This window comes from Bos javanicus, chromosome 23, assembly GCF_032452875.1.
Source record: "Bos javanicus breed banteng chromosome 23, ARS-OSU_banteng_1.0, whole genome shotgun sequence".
Lineage (NCBI taxonomy): Eukaryota > Metazoa > Chordata > Mammalia > Artiodactyla > Bovidae > Bos > Bos javanicus.
Genome location: NC_083890.1, coordinates 10,365,183 through 10,382,623, shown reverse-complemented (window position 1 = coordinate 10,382,623; position 17,441 = coordinate 10,365,183). Strand labels below are relative to the sequence as shown.

Genomic DNA, 17,441 nt, shown 5'->3' with positions numbered 1-17,441 from the left:
CATCTCCTGCCTCTCACAGTTGGGAGGCTCTGAACAACCACATGTGGCCGGAAAAACCTATTCAGGCTGGCTAGAGGATTTCCAAAGGAGTTTGTAGGTTAAACACTGTCACACCCAGGAATTATTAACTGGAGCTGTAGGCTAACTCTTTTTTCAGAGAGAGGTAGTGGGGGACAGCCCCCTGTAAAGTCAGAGGTGTAGGTGAAAGCACAAAGCAGAAAGTAGGCAGACTCTGGTTTTGGGGGTAGATGCTCGAGAATTTCCAGGGAGACTCCTGAGGCTTGATCCTGCCTTTGCGTATCCAAGCCTCCTTCCTCATGACCTTTGCCACGGGCGGAGCTTGCTCCCCGCAATGACCCCCAATATTATCATCATCTAAATAAAAGTTGACTCACTGGACACTTCTTAACAACAACAAAATGCCCAAGCCTTGGGGAGTGTTGCTAAAACAGAAAGGCATGTCTCTTCTGATTTTTAACATCATCACCATTTCAATAAAAGTTATCCCAGCAAACACAGCTCCAAAGAAAAGCTTACATTTGGGGGTGGCAAGTGGGGAGAGAAGGGTGAGGTCTGGAGGTGCAGTGGGGAGGGGGGCCTTCTGGTCTGAGGGGTCAGGGACAATGTGGGGTGCAGGGCAGGCTGCAGAGGCCCATCCCTGGCAAAGGGGTCCCTGAAGCTCGTGCTGGGGTCAGCCTGGCTCACTCAGGGAAGCAGATCAGGACTGGGCCTGAGACCCTGAGAAGGTGAGGACAGAGGCCTTAGGGAGAGGGTGGTCTCTTTCTCACTGGTTCTGGGTCTGACCAATGAGGAACGCAGGGGGAAACTCCCAAGAGCAAAACCTGCACATAACCTATTTCATGCGGTAAGTGATGCTCTGAGAATACAGACTTTCCTGAGAGGTGCAGTCCCAGGTCCTGTGCTGGGGGCTCCCCTGCACCCCATCACAGGATCCTGTCTGGCCTCTGACAGCCAGATCCAGGCTTGGGGTGACCTGCTGATTAAACCTGTGCTCTTTCCTCAGGAATGAGTGAAACCAGAAGGAGAAATGGTGAGAAGAGCAGCCGGCCCAAGATGGGGGCTCGTTCTCTGTGGTTCACCACCCAGAGCAGAGCCCGGGGCCGGAGCTGGGGCCTGTTTCAGGTTTTTAGGAGGGGATGAGCAGGATGAGCCTCACCTCAGATGGGGCTGCACCGACCCACTGCGCTCTCAGATGTTTCACTTTTGCTCACCTTAAATGAACTCTCTGTGGTAAGGCAAGGCACGAAGCTCATCATAGCTCCTCCCACCTACAGCAGAGGCCTTTGACTGATAATAAATGATACAGTAAGATAATAGATATGCACCTTGGTAGACAAAATCTGTCAGAATCTGATACCCATGGAGCAAAACTATAGAGGGATTGTTTTGTTTGTTTTTTATGAGGGGGATGGGGTTTTATGGGTGGTTTCGTGGAGGCTCATGCAGAACTGAATTGGGGAATTTTACTTCTAGGCAGAGATAATTCAGGGTCACTCCCAAACACAAAGATGGGCAGAATGAACAAATAAGCCTCCTCCTCACCTCCCCAACACCCCATCTCCATGCCGCCGCCCCCACTCCCGCTTTCCCCAAGTAGCTTCCCAGTTTGTCATCCCAGGAATCTGGAATAAAGTTTGGGAAAGAGGTGGTCCCTTCAAATCCAGGCATGTGCTCAGAACTCCTGAGTCCTGTTAATAAGTCCTCCCTGTAACAGTGACCTCTCTGATACATGCCAGTGCCTGGCCCAGTGCTAACCTTTCCGAGCTCTCACTGTGGTTCTGAAATGGTTGGAAACTCGCTTCACTGTTTAGGATTCCAGGGACACTCAGGCTGCAGGCTTCTCTCCCTGGAAGGGCCTGCAGTTTAAACCCTTGTCCACCAGGTGGCGCAAAGCCTCTTGTGTTGGTGTTTGGGTCACTAATCTGCAGAGTGTCTGTTCTGAGACAGAAGGCCTGCCTTCTCCTACCAAGATGTATGTAACTCTCCAACTCAGGCATGCTCTGTAAGGAGACATCCAGCCCCTGCTTGAACACTTCCAGTGATGAGGCGCTCACTACCTCTCGGGGCAGAGTTAGTAGCAGGAGGGAGGGTGGAACTGCAGGCACCAAAAAGCTACCTGTTCAAGGATTTCACTTCTCCTTTCCCAACCAGCCCGGCAATGGTTTTTGCAATTCCTAGCTTCCCAGGCTCTTTCTTGGGAATAACTTAACTCCTTTTCTTATCACCTTATCTCTGAGTAGGTCACCAACTTGCTGAGCAGAGGCCCAGATGAGTCCTCTCTGGGGCACAAGCCTCCCTACCTTCTATCCACACCCTCAGCCGCTGATTAGGAATCGAAAGGACTGAGCTCCCTCAGTTCCCTGGTGACTTTAGTGAAGTCAAGCATCTGAGCCTAAGTTTCCATATCTGTAGAATAAGTAACAGCATTGTCTGCTCTACTGGCCGCATTTTGTTGAGACCTTCAAATGAAATCATTTATTTACTTAACAACTGTTTACTAAGCACCCATGATATATACTACCCCTTCATGGATCATAGCCTTTTACCGGTGAAGGGGCTTCATAACTCAGTGAAGCTCTGAGCGATGCAGTGCAGGTCCACCCAAGACAGATGGGTCACAGTGAAGAGTTCTGACAAAACGTGGTCCACTGGAGAAGGGAGTGGCAAACCACTCCAGTATTCTTGCCGCTGGAACCCCATGAACAGCATGAAAAGGCAAAAAGATATGACACGCCCAGGGGAGATGAGCCCCCCAAGGTCGGAAAGTGTCCAGTATACTGCTGGGGAAGAGCGGAGGGCAATTACTAACAGCTCCAGAAAGAATGAAGCAGTCAGGACAAAGCAGGAACGACACCCAGTTGTGGATGTGTCTGGTGGTGAAAGCAAAATCCGATGCTGTAAAGAACAATATTGCGTAGGACCCTGGAATGTTAGGTCCATGAATCAAGGTAAATTGGACATGATCAAGCAGGAGATGGCAAGATTGCATATCGACATCATAGGAATCAGTGAACTAAGTGAAGTGAAGTCGCTCAGTCGTGTCCAACGCTATGCAACCCCGTGGACTGTAGCCCACCAGGCTCCTCTGTCCATGGGATTCTCCAGGCAAGAATACTGGAGTGGGTTGCCATTTCCTTCTCCAGAGGATCTTCCCAATCCAGAGATCGAACCCAGGTCTCCCGCATTGCGGGCAGATGCTTTAACCTCTGAGCCACCATGGATAAGAGTGGGCGAACTTGATTCAGCCAACCATTATATCTACCACTGTGGGCAAGAATCCCTTAGAAGACATGGAGTAGCCCTCAGAGTCAACAAGAGTCTGAAATGCAGTACTTGGGTGCAAGCTCAAAAATGATGGAATGATCCTGGTTCATTTCCAAGGCCAAACCATTCAACATCACAGTAACCCAAGTCTATGCCCCAATCACTGATGCTGAAGAAGCTGAAGCTGATTGGTTCTATGAAGACCCACAACATCTTCTAGAACTAACACCAAAAAAAAAAAAAAAGATGTCCCTTTCATCGTAGGGGATTAGAATGCAAAAGTAGGAAGTCATGGGATACCTAAAATAACAGGCAAATTTGGCCTTGGAGTACAAAAGGAAGCAGGGCAAAGGCTAACAGTTTTGTCAAGAGAACATGCTGGTCACAGAAAACACCCTTTTCCAACAACCCAAGAGACAACTCTACAAGTGAACATCACCAGATGGTCAATACCAAAATCAGATTGATTATATTCTTTGCAGCCAAAGACGGAAACACTCTATACAGTCAGCAAAAACAAGACCTGGAGCTGATCATGGCTTACATCATGAGCTCTTCATGGCAGAATTCAGGCTTAAATTGAAGAAAGTAGGGAAAACCCCTAGGCCATTCAGGTATGACCTAAATCAAATCCCTTATGATTATACAATGGAAGTGATAAATAGATTTAAGGGAGCAGATCTGATAGACAGAGGGCCTGAAGAACTATGGACGGAGGTTTAAAACATTGTACAGGAGGCAGTGACCAAAATCATCCAAAAGAAAAAGAAATGCAAGGAAGCAAAGTGGTTGTCTGAGGAGAATAGCTGAGAAAAGAAGAAGAATGAAAGGCAAAGGAGAAAGGGAAAGATATACCCAACTGAATACAGAATTCCTGAGAGTAGTGAGGAGAGATAAGAAGGCCCTCTTAACTGAGAAATGCAAAGAAATAGAGGAAAACAACAGAATGAGAAACACCAAAGATTTCTTCAAGAAAATTGGAGATATCAAGGGACTATTTCAAGCAAGGATGGGCATGAGAAAGGACAGAAATGGTGTGGACCTAACAGAGGCAGAAGAGATTAAGAAGAGGTGGCGAGAATATACAGAAGTATACAAAAAAGTTAATGACCTGGATAACCATGATGATGTGGTCACTCACCCAGAGGTGGACATCCTGGAATGTGAAGTCAAGTGGGCTTTTGGAAGAATTTCTATGAACAAAGCTAGTGGAGGTGACAGAATTCCAGCTAAGCTATTTAAAATCCTAAAAGATTTGCTAAAATTTCTTGTAAGATTTGTAAAGTAAATTTTCTAAATTTGTTGTAAAATCCTAAAAGATTTGTAAAGATTTGTTGATGTTAAAATTCTGCACTCAATATGTCAGCAAATTTGGAAAACTCAGCAGTGGCCACAGGACTGAAAGAGGTCAGTTTTCATTCCAATCTCAAAGAAGGGCAATGTCAAAGAATGTTTAAACTACCGTACAATTGTGCTCATTTCACATGCTAGAAGTTTATAGTCAAAATCCTTCAAGCTAGGCTTTAGCAGTACTTGAACCAAGAAATTCCAGATGTACAAGCTGGGTTTCAAAGAAGCAGAGGAACCAGAGATCAAATTGCCAACATTCACTGGATCATGGAGAAAGCAAGGGAGTTCCAGAAAAACATGTACTTCTGCTTCATTAACTATGCTTAAGGCTTTGTCTGTGTGGATCACAACAAGCTGTGGAAAATTCTTAAAGAGATGGAAGTACCAGACACCTTACCTGTCTCCTGAGAAACTGGTATGTGGGTCAAGAAGCAAGAGTTAAAACTGGACATGGAACAACTGACTGGTTCAAAACTGGAAAAGGAGTATTATGAGGCTGTATACTGTCACCCTGCTTATTTAATGTATATGCAGAGGACATCAGGTGAAATGCCAGACTAGATAAATCACAAGCTGGAATCAAATTGCCAGGAGAAATATTAACAACCTCAGATATGAAGACGATACCACTCTAATGGCATAAAGTGAAGAGGAGCTAAAGAATCTCTTGATAAGGGTGAAAGAGGAGAGTGAAAAAGCTGGCTTACAACTCAACATTTAAAAAACTAAGATCATGGCATCTGGTCCCATCACTTCATAGTAAATAGGAAGGGAAAAAGTGGAAGCAGTAACAAATTTTATTTTCTTGGGCTTCAAAATCATGGCAGATGGTCACTTACACTTGCTCCATGGAAGGAAAGCTATGAGAAACCTAGACAGCTATTAAAAAGCAAAGACATCACTTTGCTGACAAAAGTGCATATAGTCAAAGCTCTGGCTTTTCCAGTAGCCGTGTACGATGGACCAGAAAGAATTGGATCATAAAGAAGGCTGAGCGCTGAAAAACTGATGCTTTCTAATTGTGGGGTTGGAGAAGGCTCTTGAGAGTCCCTTGGCTGCAAGGAGATCAAACTGGTCAATCCTAAAGGAAATCAACCATGAATCTTCATTGGAAGGACTGTTGCTGAAGCTCCAATACTTTGACACCTTGATACGTAGAGCTGACTTATTAGAAAAAACCTTGATGCTGGGAAAGATTAAAGGCAAAAGAAGAAGGGAGCGGCAGAGGATGAGATGGTTGGATGGCATTACCGACTCAACGGACATGAATTGGAGCAAACTCCAGGAGGTAGTAGAGGACAGAGGAGCCTGGTGTGCTGCAGTCCACAGGGACGCAGAGAGTCGGACACAACTTAGCACTGAACAACAATAACGACACACTAGGCATTAGTTTAGAGACCAAGGAGTACAGTGGCAGCCAAGACAGACAGGCAAGTGGTAAACACAGCATATGATGTCAGATGGTGATAAGCGACATGAAGGCAAACAGAGTCAAGTGAGAGTCAGTTTATAAAACTGAGCTGCTAGAGGTATGAAACGCTTGTGAAAGTAGAAGCAAGTCATCACCCCCTGCATCAACTTTCCCCCATAGACTACCTGTCCCCTTCTATCTGACCTGCGGTTCCCACCCATGAAAGTCATGTCTGAGATAGACAGTGTTGTTAGTCTCTGTTATGTGCAACCAAATGCGATCCTAATGGATATGAATTATGCAGACAGGAAACCAGGAGATGATCAACACGGCACAGAGCTATCCTTTTCTATCTCCCTCCTCTGCCCATGGCGGAGCCGTAAGATAAGACCAAGTTCAATTCAGTCGCTCCATCGTGTCCAACTCTTTGCGACCCCATGAATCAGAGCACGCCAGGCCTCCTTGTCCATCACCAACCCCCGGAGTTCACTCAGACTCACGTTCATCGAGTCAGTGATGCCATCCAGCCATCTCATCCTCTGTCGTCCCCTTCTCCTCCTGCCCACAATCCCTCCCAGCATCAGAGTCTTTTCCAATGAGTCAACTCTTCGCATCAGGTGGCCAAAGTACTGGAGTTTCAGCTTTAGCATCATTCCTTCCAAAGAAATCCCAGGGCTGATCTCCTTCAGAATGGACTGGTTGGATCTCCTTGCAGTCCAAGGGACTCTCAAGAGTCTTCTCCAACACCACAGTTCAAAAGCATCAATTCTTCGGCGCTCAGCTTTCTTCACAGTCCAACTCTCACATCCATATATGACCACAGGAAAAACCATAGCCTGGACTAGACGGACCTTTGTTGGCAAAGTAATGTCTCTGCTTTTCAATATGCTATCTAGGTTGGTTATAACTTTTCTTCCAAGGAGTAAGTGTCTTCTAATTTCATGGCTGCAGTCAGCATCTGCAGTGATTTTGGAGCCCAGAAAAATAAAGTCTGACACTGTTTCCACTGTTTCCCCATCTATTTCCCATGAAGTGATGGGACCAGATGCCATGATCTTCGTTTTCTGAATGTTGAGCTTTAAGCCAACTTTTTCACTCTCCTCTTTCACCTTCATCAAGAGGCTTTTTAGTTCCTCTTCACTTTCTGCCATAAGGGTGGTGTCATCTGCATATCTGAAGTTATTGATATTTCTCCCTGCAATCTTGATTCCAGCTTGTGCTTCTTCCAGCCCAGCATTTCTCATGATGTACTCTGCATAGAAGTTAAATTAGCAGGGTGACAATATACAGCCTTGATGTACTCCTTTTCCTATTTGGAACCAGTCTGTTGTTCCATGTCCAGTTCTAACTGTTGCTTCCTGACCTGCATACATATTTCTCAAGAGGCAGGTCAGGTGGTCTGGTATTCCCATCTCTTTCAGAATTTTCCAGAGTTTATTGTGATCCACACAGTCAAAGGCTTTGGCATAGTCAATAAAGCAGAAATAGATGTTTTTCTGGAACTCTCTTGCTTTTTTGATGATCCAGCAGATGTGGGCAATTTGGTCTCTGGTTCCTCTGCCTTTTCTAAAACCAGCTTGAACAACTGGAAGTTCACGGTTCATGTATTGCTGAAGCCTGGCTTGGAGAATTTTGAGCATTACTTTACTAGCATGTGAGATGAGTGCAATTGTGCAGTAGTTTGAGCATTCTTTGGCATTGCCTTTCTTTGGGATTGGAATGAAAATGGACCTTTTCCAGTCCTGTGGCCACTGCTGAGTTTTCCAAATTTGCTGGTATATTGAGTACAGCACTTTCACAGCATCATCTTTCAGGATTTGGAATAGCTCAACTGGAATTCCATCACCTTCACTAGCTTTGTTCTTAGTGATGCTTTCTAAGGCCCACTTGACTTCACATTCCAGGATGTCTGGCTCTCGGTCAGTGATCACACCATCGTGATTATCTGGGTCATGAAGATCTTTTTTGTACAGTTTTTCTGTACAAAATACACAGTTCTTCTGTGTATTCTTGCCACCTCTTCTTAATATCTTCTTCTGTTAGGTCCATACCATTTCTGCCCTTTATCGAGCCCATCTTTGCATGAAATGTTCCCTTGGTATCTCTAATTTTCTTGAAGAGATCTCTAGTCTTTCCCATTCTGTTGTTTTCCTCTATTTCTTTGCATTGATCGCTGAGGAAGGCTTTCTTGTCTCTTCTTGCTATTCTTTGGAACTCTGCATTCAGATGCTTATAACTTTCCTTTTCTCCTTTGCTTTTTGCTTCTCTTCTTTTCACAACTATTTGTAAGGCCTCCCCAGACAGCCATTTTGCTTTTTTGCATTTCTTTTCCATGAGGATGATCTTGATTCCTGTCTCCTGTACAATGTCACGAACCTCATTCCATAGTTCATCAGGCACTCTATCTATCAGATCTAGTCCCTTAAATCTATTTCTCACTTCCACTGTATAATCATAAGGGATTTGATTTAGGTCATACCTGAATGGTCTAGTGGTTTTCCCTACTTTCTTCAATTTAAGTCTGAATTTGGCAATAAGGAGTTCATGATGTGAGCCACAGTCAGCTCCTGGTCTTGTTTTTGTTGACTGTATAGAGCTTCTCCATCTTTGGCTGATTTTGGTGTTGATCTTCTGGTGATGTCCATGTGTAGAGTCTTCTCTTGTGTTGTTGGAAGAGGGTGTTTGCTCTGACCAGTGCATTTTCTTGGAAAAACTCTATTAGTCTTTGCCCTGCTTCATTCCGTATTCCAAGGCCAAATTTGCCTGTTACTTCAGGTGTTTCTTGACTTCCTACTTTTGCATTCCAGTCTCTATAATGAAAAGTACATCTTTTTTGGGTGTTAGTTCTAAAAGGTCTTGTAGGTCTTCATAGAACCGTTCAACTTCAGCTTCTTCAGCGTTACTGGTTGGGGCATAGACTTGGATTACTGTGATATTGAATGGTTTGCCTTGGAAACGAATAGAGATCATTCTGTCGTTTTTGAGATTGCATCCAAGTACTGCATTTCAAACTCTTGTTGACCACGATGGCTACTCTATTTCTTCTGAGGGATTCCTGTCCGCAGTAGTAGATATAATGGTTAAATTCACCCATTCCAGTCCATTTTAGTTCGCTGATTCCTAGAATGTCGACGTTCACTCTTGCCATCTCTTGTTTGACCACTTCCAATTTGCCTTGATTCATGTGGTCCACTGGAGAAGGGAACGGCAAACCACTTCAGTATTCTTGCCTTGGGAACCCCATGAACAGTATGAAAAGGCAAAATGCTAGGATACTGAAAGAGGAATTCCCCAGGTCAGTAGGTGCCCAATATGCTGCTGGAGATCAGTGGAGAAATAACTCCAGAAAGAATGAAGGGATGGAGCCAAAGCAAAAAGAATACCCAGTTGTGGATGTGACTGGTGATAGAGCAAGGTCCAATGCTGTAAAGAGCAATATTGCATAGGAACCTGGAGTGTCAGGTCCATGAATCAAGATAAGACCAAAGAGATCATCAAATCTACTGAACAGACCTCAACACTCCAGGTTAGGCCCAGCTAAGCATGCCAGCTCAAGGAAGTCCTGTGTATTATCCACAGTGATCTGGTTGGAAAGCCCCAGAGTTCTAAACATAGCCCTTGAAATCCCAGCAATTCTGATCAGGAAGGGATTTCCCCTCTGTCAGATGATCATTCACTTCAGCCAGTGACAGGCTCAGGTTCTGAACCCATGGCATGGGATGAAGGTGTACAAATCAGATTCCTGGGAAGCGAGCAGGCACAGGGAGGGAATCTCCAAGAGATTCTGAAGCACCCGACAAGGCACTTTTCTTCCCACCAGCCCTCAGGAGCATCAGAATCTGGCCCAGTTTAGGGATGGGGAAACTGAAATCCAAGATGTGGGGGGAGCTTGAAGGTCTGGGATCTGGATTTCCTCCAGAACCGCCCCCCTCTCCAAGCTTTGGGATACACCGTGTCAACTCGATCTCTCCACAGACTCTAAGGTGTTTTGCAATATTTCAAAAGTTATGTTTCCCTGGCTGAACAGTGAATAATTCACCAACTCAGGTCTCGATCAGTATCAGAAAGAGAAAAGGGACTTTGACAAAGTAGATTTGAACTAACAGTGCAAGGCCCTCAAAGAAATCACAGAAACAGAAGCTTGGTGGTTCAACCACATCTGATTTTGAGCAAAACAAAGTGCTTTTCTGATAATACAAATTATTTCATTGGACTCCATAGTGAGGAAGACATGTCCAGATGAAAACCCAGCTCCCCTTCAAGGGAAGCCAGTCCTGACAATTCTGCTCCCACTGTTTTAGCTACTGTATCAGTTACACCTGTAGAACATGAACTGAAATCTCAGTGGCTTAGCATGGTAAACATTTGGTTCTGTTTTTGACTACCTTTAGTTTTATTGAGATGTAACGGACATACAACACTATATAAGTCGAAGGTATACAGGACAATGGTCTGACTGAAATGATTATCACAATTAAGTTTAGTGAACATCTGTCATCTCATACAGATACAAAATTAAAGAAATAGAAAAAAACTTTTTGCCCTTGTGATGAGACTCAGCATTTACTCTCAACAGTTTTACATATAACACACAGCAGTGTTCATTATAGTTACCGTGTTGTACATTAACATCCCTAGTACTTATTTATCTTTTAACTGCAAGTTAGCAGGTTTTTACTACCTTCTTCCGATTCTTCCCCTACCCCAAACACACTGTGCCTCTGGTAACCAAAAATCTGATCTCTTTGTCTGCGGCTTTGTTTGTCTGTTTGTGAAGCACAGTTGACCTACAACTCTCTGTTAGCACAACACAGCGATTTGGTATTTCTGTACCTTTCGAAATGAGCATCAAGATAAGCCTATTTACCTTCTGTCGCCATACAAAGATATTGTGTAACGACTGACTATATTCCATGACTCATTTATTTTGTAACTGGAAGTCTGTACCTCTTAAATCTCCCTCACCTATTTCTCTCCTCCTCCTATCTCCCTCCCCCCGGCAACCACCTGCTTGTTCTCGGTTATCTATGACTCTTAGTTTCTGCTTAGTTATGTTTGCATTTGTTTTGTTGTTTAGGTTCCATGTAAAAGTGAAATCATACAGTGTTTGTCTTTTTCTGCTTGATTTGACTCACTTTAGCATAACAGCCTCTAGGTCCGTCCATACTGTCACAAATGGCAAGGCGTCATTCTTCTTTATGGCTGAGTGTGGGGCTATCACATCTTCTTCATGCATTCATCTATTGATGGGCACTGTGGTTGCATCCTTATCATGGTTATTGTAAATAATGAATATCTTTTGCCATCCCCTTTCAGTCTGTGTGTCTTTTAGATCTGAAGTGAGTCTATTACAGGCAACATATTTATGAGTCTTTTTTTGTTTCCATTCACCCACTCTATGTCTTTTGATTGGAACATGTAGTCCATTTACATAAAGTAACTATTGCTAGGAACATATTTATTGTCATTTTAAAACCTGTATTGGGTTGTTTTGTAGTTCTTTTTTGTTTCTCTCTTCTTTTGTTCTCTTCCCTTGTGATCTGATGACTACCTTTAGTGTTATGTTTGGATTTCTTTCTCTTTTTGTGTTTGTATCTATTATAGATTTTTGGTTTTTATAAATCTATAATATATTCATTTATAATAAATTGCTTTTATAAATCTATTTTTGGTTCTATAAATCTATTATAGATTTTACCATGAGGTTTATATAACTATATACATAATTTTATGTATACACAGACAGGTTGTTCAGTCACTGAATCATGTCTGACTCTTTGTGACTCCATGGACTGCAGCACACCAGGCTCCTCTGTTCTACACTATCTCTTGTGGTTTGCTTAAATTCATGTCCACTGAGTCAGTGACGCTATCTAACTATCTCATCCTCTGCTACCTCTGGGAGTATTAGACCACCTTACCTGTCTCCTGAGAAACCTGTATGTGTGTCAAGAAGCAGCAGTTAGAGCTGGACATGGAACAACTGACTGGTTCAAAATTGGGAAAGGAGTATGACAAGGCTGTATACTGTCACCCTGCTTATTTAACTTATATGCAGAGTACATCATGTGAAATGGGCTGGGTGAATCACAAGCTGGAATCAAGATTGTTGGGAGAAATATCAACAACCTCAGATATGAAGATGATATACCACTCTAATGACAGAAAGTGAAGAGGAACTAAAGAACCTCTTGATGAGCGTGAAAGAGGAGAATGAAAAAGCTGACTTGAAATTCAACGTTCAAAAAACTAAGATCATGGCATCTGTCCAACAGCAGACAGAAGTGGGAAAAATGGAAGCAGTGACAGATTTTATTTTCTTGGGCTCCAAAATCACTGTGGACAGTGACTGCAGCCATGAAATTGAAAGACACTTGCTCCTTGGAAGAAAAGCTATGACAAACCTAGAGAACATATTAAAAAGCAGAGACATCACTTTGCTGACAAAGGTCCATCTAATCACAGCTATGGTTTTTCCAGTAGTCATGTACAGATGTGAGAGTTGGACCATCAAGAAGGCTGACCACCAAAGAACTGATGCTTTCACATTGTGGTGCTGGAGAAGACTCTTGAGAGTCCCTTGGCCTGCAAGGAGATCAAACGAGTCAATCCTAAAGGAAATCAACTCTGAATATTTATTGGAAGGACTGATGCTGAAGTTCCAATACTTTGGCAGTATTGGAGGAGCTGACTAATTGGAAAAGACTTTGGTGCCAGGAAAAATTGAAGGCCAAAGGAGAAGGGGGCAGCAGAAGATACATATACACACATGCACACAACCCTGAATGATCCATAGCCTGCCAAATACCTTCTAACTTCCTCTTATAGATTGAATTTCCCCAAATTCCTGTATTGAAGCCCTAACCTTCAGTACTTCAGAATATGACTATGTTTGGAGAGAGTGTCTTTAAAGAGGCAATTAGGTTAAAAGCCCTAATTACAGTGGGCCCTAATTCAATCCGACTGGTGTCTTATAAACAGTGGAGATTAGGACAGTCAGAGAGACACCAGGGATACGTACACACACGGAGTAAAAACCATGGTAGGGAACAGTGAGAAGCCAGCCGTCAGGAATCAAGGAGGGAAGCCTCAGAACAAACCAGCCCTGCCCACACCTGCATCTTGGACTTCCAGCCTCCAGAACTGTGATAAAGTAAATATCTGTTTAAGCTACCCAGTCTGTGATACTCTGTTACGGCAGCCCTAGCAGACTAGTACCTGTTCTGTCCTTTAAGACTTCTCTGTGTTATGGTTCAGTACCTTGATAAATTAACCTGTGATAACGTTTCAATGGAGGTGATGTATGCACTCAGCTGCTCAGTCATGTCCAACTCTTTGTGATCTCCTGGACTGCAGCCCACAAGGCTCCTCTGTCCATAGAATTTTCCAGGCAAGAATACTGGAGTGGGCTGCCATTTCCTACTCCAGGGGACTTTCCCAACCCAGGCAATGAACTCGTGTCTTCTCTGTCTCCCGCACTGGCAGGCAGATTCTTTACCACTGCAGCACCTGGGAAGCCCCATGGAGGTGGTGGAGCCCCTCAAATTTCCCTCAATAATGTATCTAAACTTAAACATGAATCTTTAATGCATAACCCCTAAAAGAGACCGGCAGTGAGGTAATGTAGGTATTAGTTCAGCACACCTCTTGCCATCTTCCTGCTAATAATTGATTTTGCCTCTGGGAGCAGCTCCTTTTCTATTCCTTCATAGTCTCTTGATCCTGGCAATGGGGAGAGCTCTGTAACCTAGGCAGGTTCACTGAGAGAAGTTCCCTGACCACAGTGACTGTTCCAGAGATTGCACATGACCCAGGACAGGCCAATCAGAGACCTTCCCTAGGATTTTTCTAATTGCAGTGGCAAGGAAGTTATCCCCAAGCTGGTGGTGGCCATATCCTCTGCCATGAGGGGATGCCAGGGAAGCAGGAAAGGTGATGTGGGTGCCAGCACGGACTGGTCTCTCACATCCAATTGGCAGGATTTCTGAGCTGTCCTAATCCCTGTGGATCTCCCTTCAATTCTTTTACAAACTTAATAGCTTTCTAATAAGTCTCTCATTTAAAATGGTTTGAGCTGGTTCTGTCTTAGGTAAAGAAGAAGCATATGACTATATTTTGAGGTATAGTCAAATGATTACTTGGAACCTTTCAAGTTCACACCCAAGCCTGCTACTGTCCTCTTTCCTAGGAGGTAAGTTCCCCATCATTAGAGGCTTTCAAGCAGAGAAGGGATGTTCTTTGTCTAGGATGAATCAGAGGGAATTATTGCACTGGAGTTCAAAAGATTTAACTGGGTGGCAAGAATATTCCCAGTAAAATCAATCATTGATCCTGCAGTGTACAGAGTCCTCCTCTTTTCTCTTGGAAAAAAAAAAAAACAAAACAAAGTTGGAGGATCCACATTTCCTGATTTCAAAACTTACCACAAAGCTACAGTCATCAAAACAGTGTGGTCCCAGCATATGGATAGACATGTAGACCAGTCAAATAGAATTGAGAGTCCTGGAAAAAAAAAAAAAAGAATAAAGCGTTCTGAAAGAAACCCACACATTTTCAATAAGGGTGTCAAGAGTATTCAACAGGGAAAGAATCATCTCTTCAACAAATGATACTGAGAGAACTGGATATCCACATGTAAAAGAATGAAGTTGTACCTTTTCCTCACATCATATATAAAAGTTAACTGAAAATGTATCAAAGACATAAATTTAAGAGCTAAAACCATAAAAGTCTTAGAAGAAAATTAGGAGCAAATTTTCATAACCATGGATTAAGCAATAGTTTCTTAAAAATGACACTAAAAGCATAAGCAACAGAAAAAATTAGATAAATTAAACTTCATCAAAATTTAAAACTTTTGTGCTTCGAAGAATGCTATCAAGAAACTAAAAAGAGGCAGATACGTTCGTGGGGTTACTCCTTTCTGCCCATGGACGCCGCCGAGAAAGCATCGTTGAAGTCTTCCCCGCCTCCACTGCCGTCATGTCTAAATCAGAGTCTCCCAAAGAGCCCGGACAGCTGCGGAAGCTCTTCATCGGAGGATTGAGCTTTGAAACAACCGATGAGAGTCTGAGGAGCCATTTTGAGCAATGGGGAACGCTCACAGACTGTGTGGTAATGAGGGATCCAAACACCAAGCGCTCCAGAGGCTTCGGGTTTGTCACATACGCCACGGTGGAGGAGGTGGATGCGGCCATGAATGCAAGGCCACACAAGGTGGACGGAAGAGTTGCGGAACCAAAGAGGGCCGTCTCAAGAGAAGATTCTCAAAGACCTGGTGCCCACTTAACTGTGAAAAAGATTTTTGTTGGTGGCATTAAAGAAGACACTGAAGAACATCACCTGAGAGATTATTTTGAACAGTATGGGAAAATTAAAGTAATTGAAATCATGACTGACCGAGGCAGTGGCAAAAAGAGAGGCTTTGCTTTTGTAACCTTTGATGACCATGACTCCGTAGACAAGATTGTCATTCAGAAATACCACACTGTGAATGGCCACAACTGTGAAGTGAGAAAAGCCCTGTCTAAGCAAGAGATGGCTAGTGCTTCATCCAGCCAGAGAGGTCGAAGCGGTTCTGGAAACTTTGGTGGCGGTGGTGGAGGGTTTTTGGTGGGAATGACAACTTTGGTCGTGGAGGAAACTTCAGTGGTCGAGGTGGCTTTGGTGTCAGCCATGGTGGTGGCGGATATGGTGGCAGTGGGGATGGATATAATGGATTTCGTAATGACGGAAGCAATTTTGGAGGTGGCGGAAGCTACAATGATTTTGGCAATTACAACAGTCAATCTTCAAATTTTGGACCCATGAAAGGAGGAAACTTTGGAGGCAGAAGTTCTGGCCCCTGTGGTGGTGGAGGCCAATACTTTGCCAAACCACGAAACCAAGGTGGCTATGGTGGCTCCAGCAGCATCAGTAGTTATGGCAGTGGGAGAAGGTTTTAATTACTGCCAGGAAACAAAGCTTAGCAGGAGAGGAGAGCCAGAGAAGTGACGGGGAAGCTACAGGTTACAACAGATTTGTGAACTCAGCCAAGCACAGTGGTGGCAGGGCCTAGCTGCTACAGAGAAGACATGTTTTAGACAATACTCATGTGTATGGGCAAAAAACTCAAGGACTGTACTTGTGACTAATTGTATAACAGGTTATTTTAGTTTCTGTTCTGTGGAAAGTGTAAAGCATTCCAACAAAGGGTTTTAATGTAGATTTTTTTTTTGTACCCATGCTGTTGATTGCTAAATGTAATAGTCTGATCATGACGCTGAATAAATGTCTTTTTATTTTTTTAATGTGCTGTGTAAAGTTAGTCTTCCTGAAGCCATTTTGGTAAACTACCCCAACAGTGTGAAGTTAGAATTCCTTCAGGGTGATGCCAGGTTCCATTTGAAATTTATTTACAACCTGCTTGGTGGAGAAGCTGTTGTCTTCAGAACCTTGGTGTAGTTGAACTGACAGTTACTGTGTTGTGACCTAGAGTTCACCATTAAAAGGGTCACCATGCAAAGTCATGGAGTTTTTAAATTTTTTTGGTTATTAATGATTATTGGTACATCCTATGCAATATATCTAAATTGAATTATGGTACCAGATAAAGTTATAGATGGGAATGAAGCTTGTGTATCATCCATTATCATGTGTAATCAATAAAAGATTTAATACCCTCTTGAAAAAAAAAAAAGAAACTAAAAAGATAACACAAAAATTGAAGAAAATATCTCCAAACTGTATACCTGACAAGGGACTTATATCCAGGATACAGGAAGGATTCTTACAACCCCCCCCTCCAAAAAAAAAAAAGACAAATAACCCAATTAAAAATTGGGCAAAAGACTTGAATAGATGCTTCTCCAAAGAAGATATACAAATATCAATAGCACATGAAAAGATTCTCAAAATCACTAATCATTAGGGGAATGTGATCAAACCACAATGAGATACTACTTCATATGTACTAAGATGGCTGTAATAAAAAAGATGAACAGTAACAAGTGTCAGAGAGGATCAGAGAAACTGAAATCCTCATATATTGCTGATATGTAGCTGCTATGAAAAACAGTTTGGCATTTTCTTAAGCTAAAGCAGATTTATGATATGCTCCAGCAATATTATTCCTGAGCATATAACCAAGAGAACTGAAAATTTATGAATATGCATATTTATACACAAATATTCACATGAGAAATGCTGGGCTGGAAGAAGCACAAGCTGGAATCAAGATTGCTGGGAGAAATATCAATAACCTCAGATATGCAGATGACACCACCCTTATGGCAGAAAGTGAAGAGGAACTAAAAAGCCTCTTGATGAAAGTGAAAGAGGAGAGTGAAAAAGTTGGGTTAAACCTCAACATTCAGAAAACGAAGATCATGGGATCTGGTCCCATCACTTCATGGGA

General features: G+C 43.1%; 1 pseudogene; it reads left to right on the top strand.

Annotated features, from left to right (window-relative positions):
- Positions 1–14,994: 14,994 nt before the first annotated feature.
- LOC133236174 (heterogeneous nuclear ribonucleoprotein A1-like) lies at positions 14,995–16,539 on the top strand (annotated as a pseudogene).
- Positions 16,540–17,441: the final 902 nt, after the last annotated feature.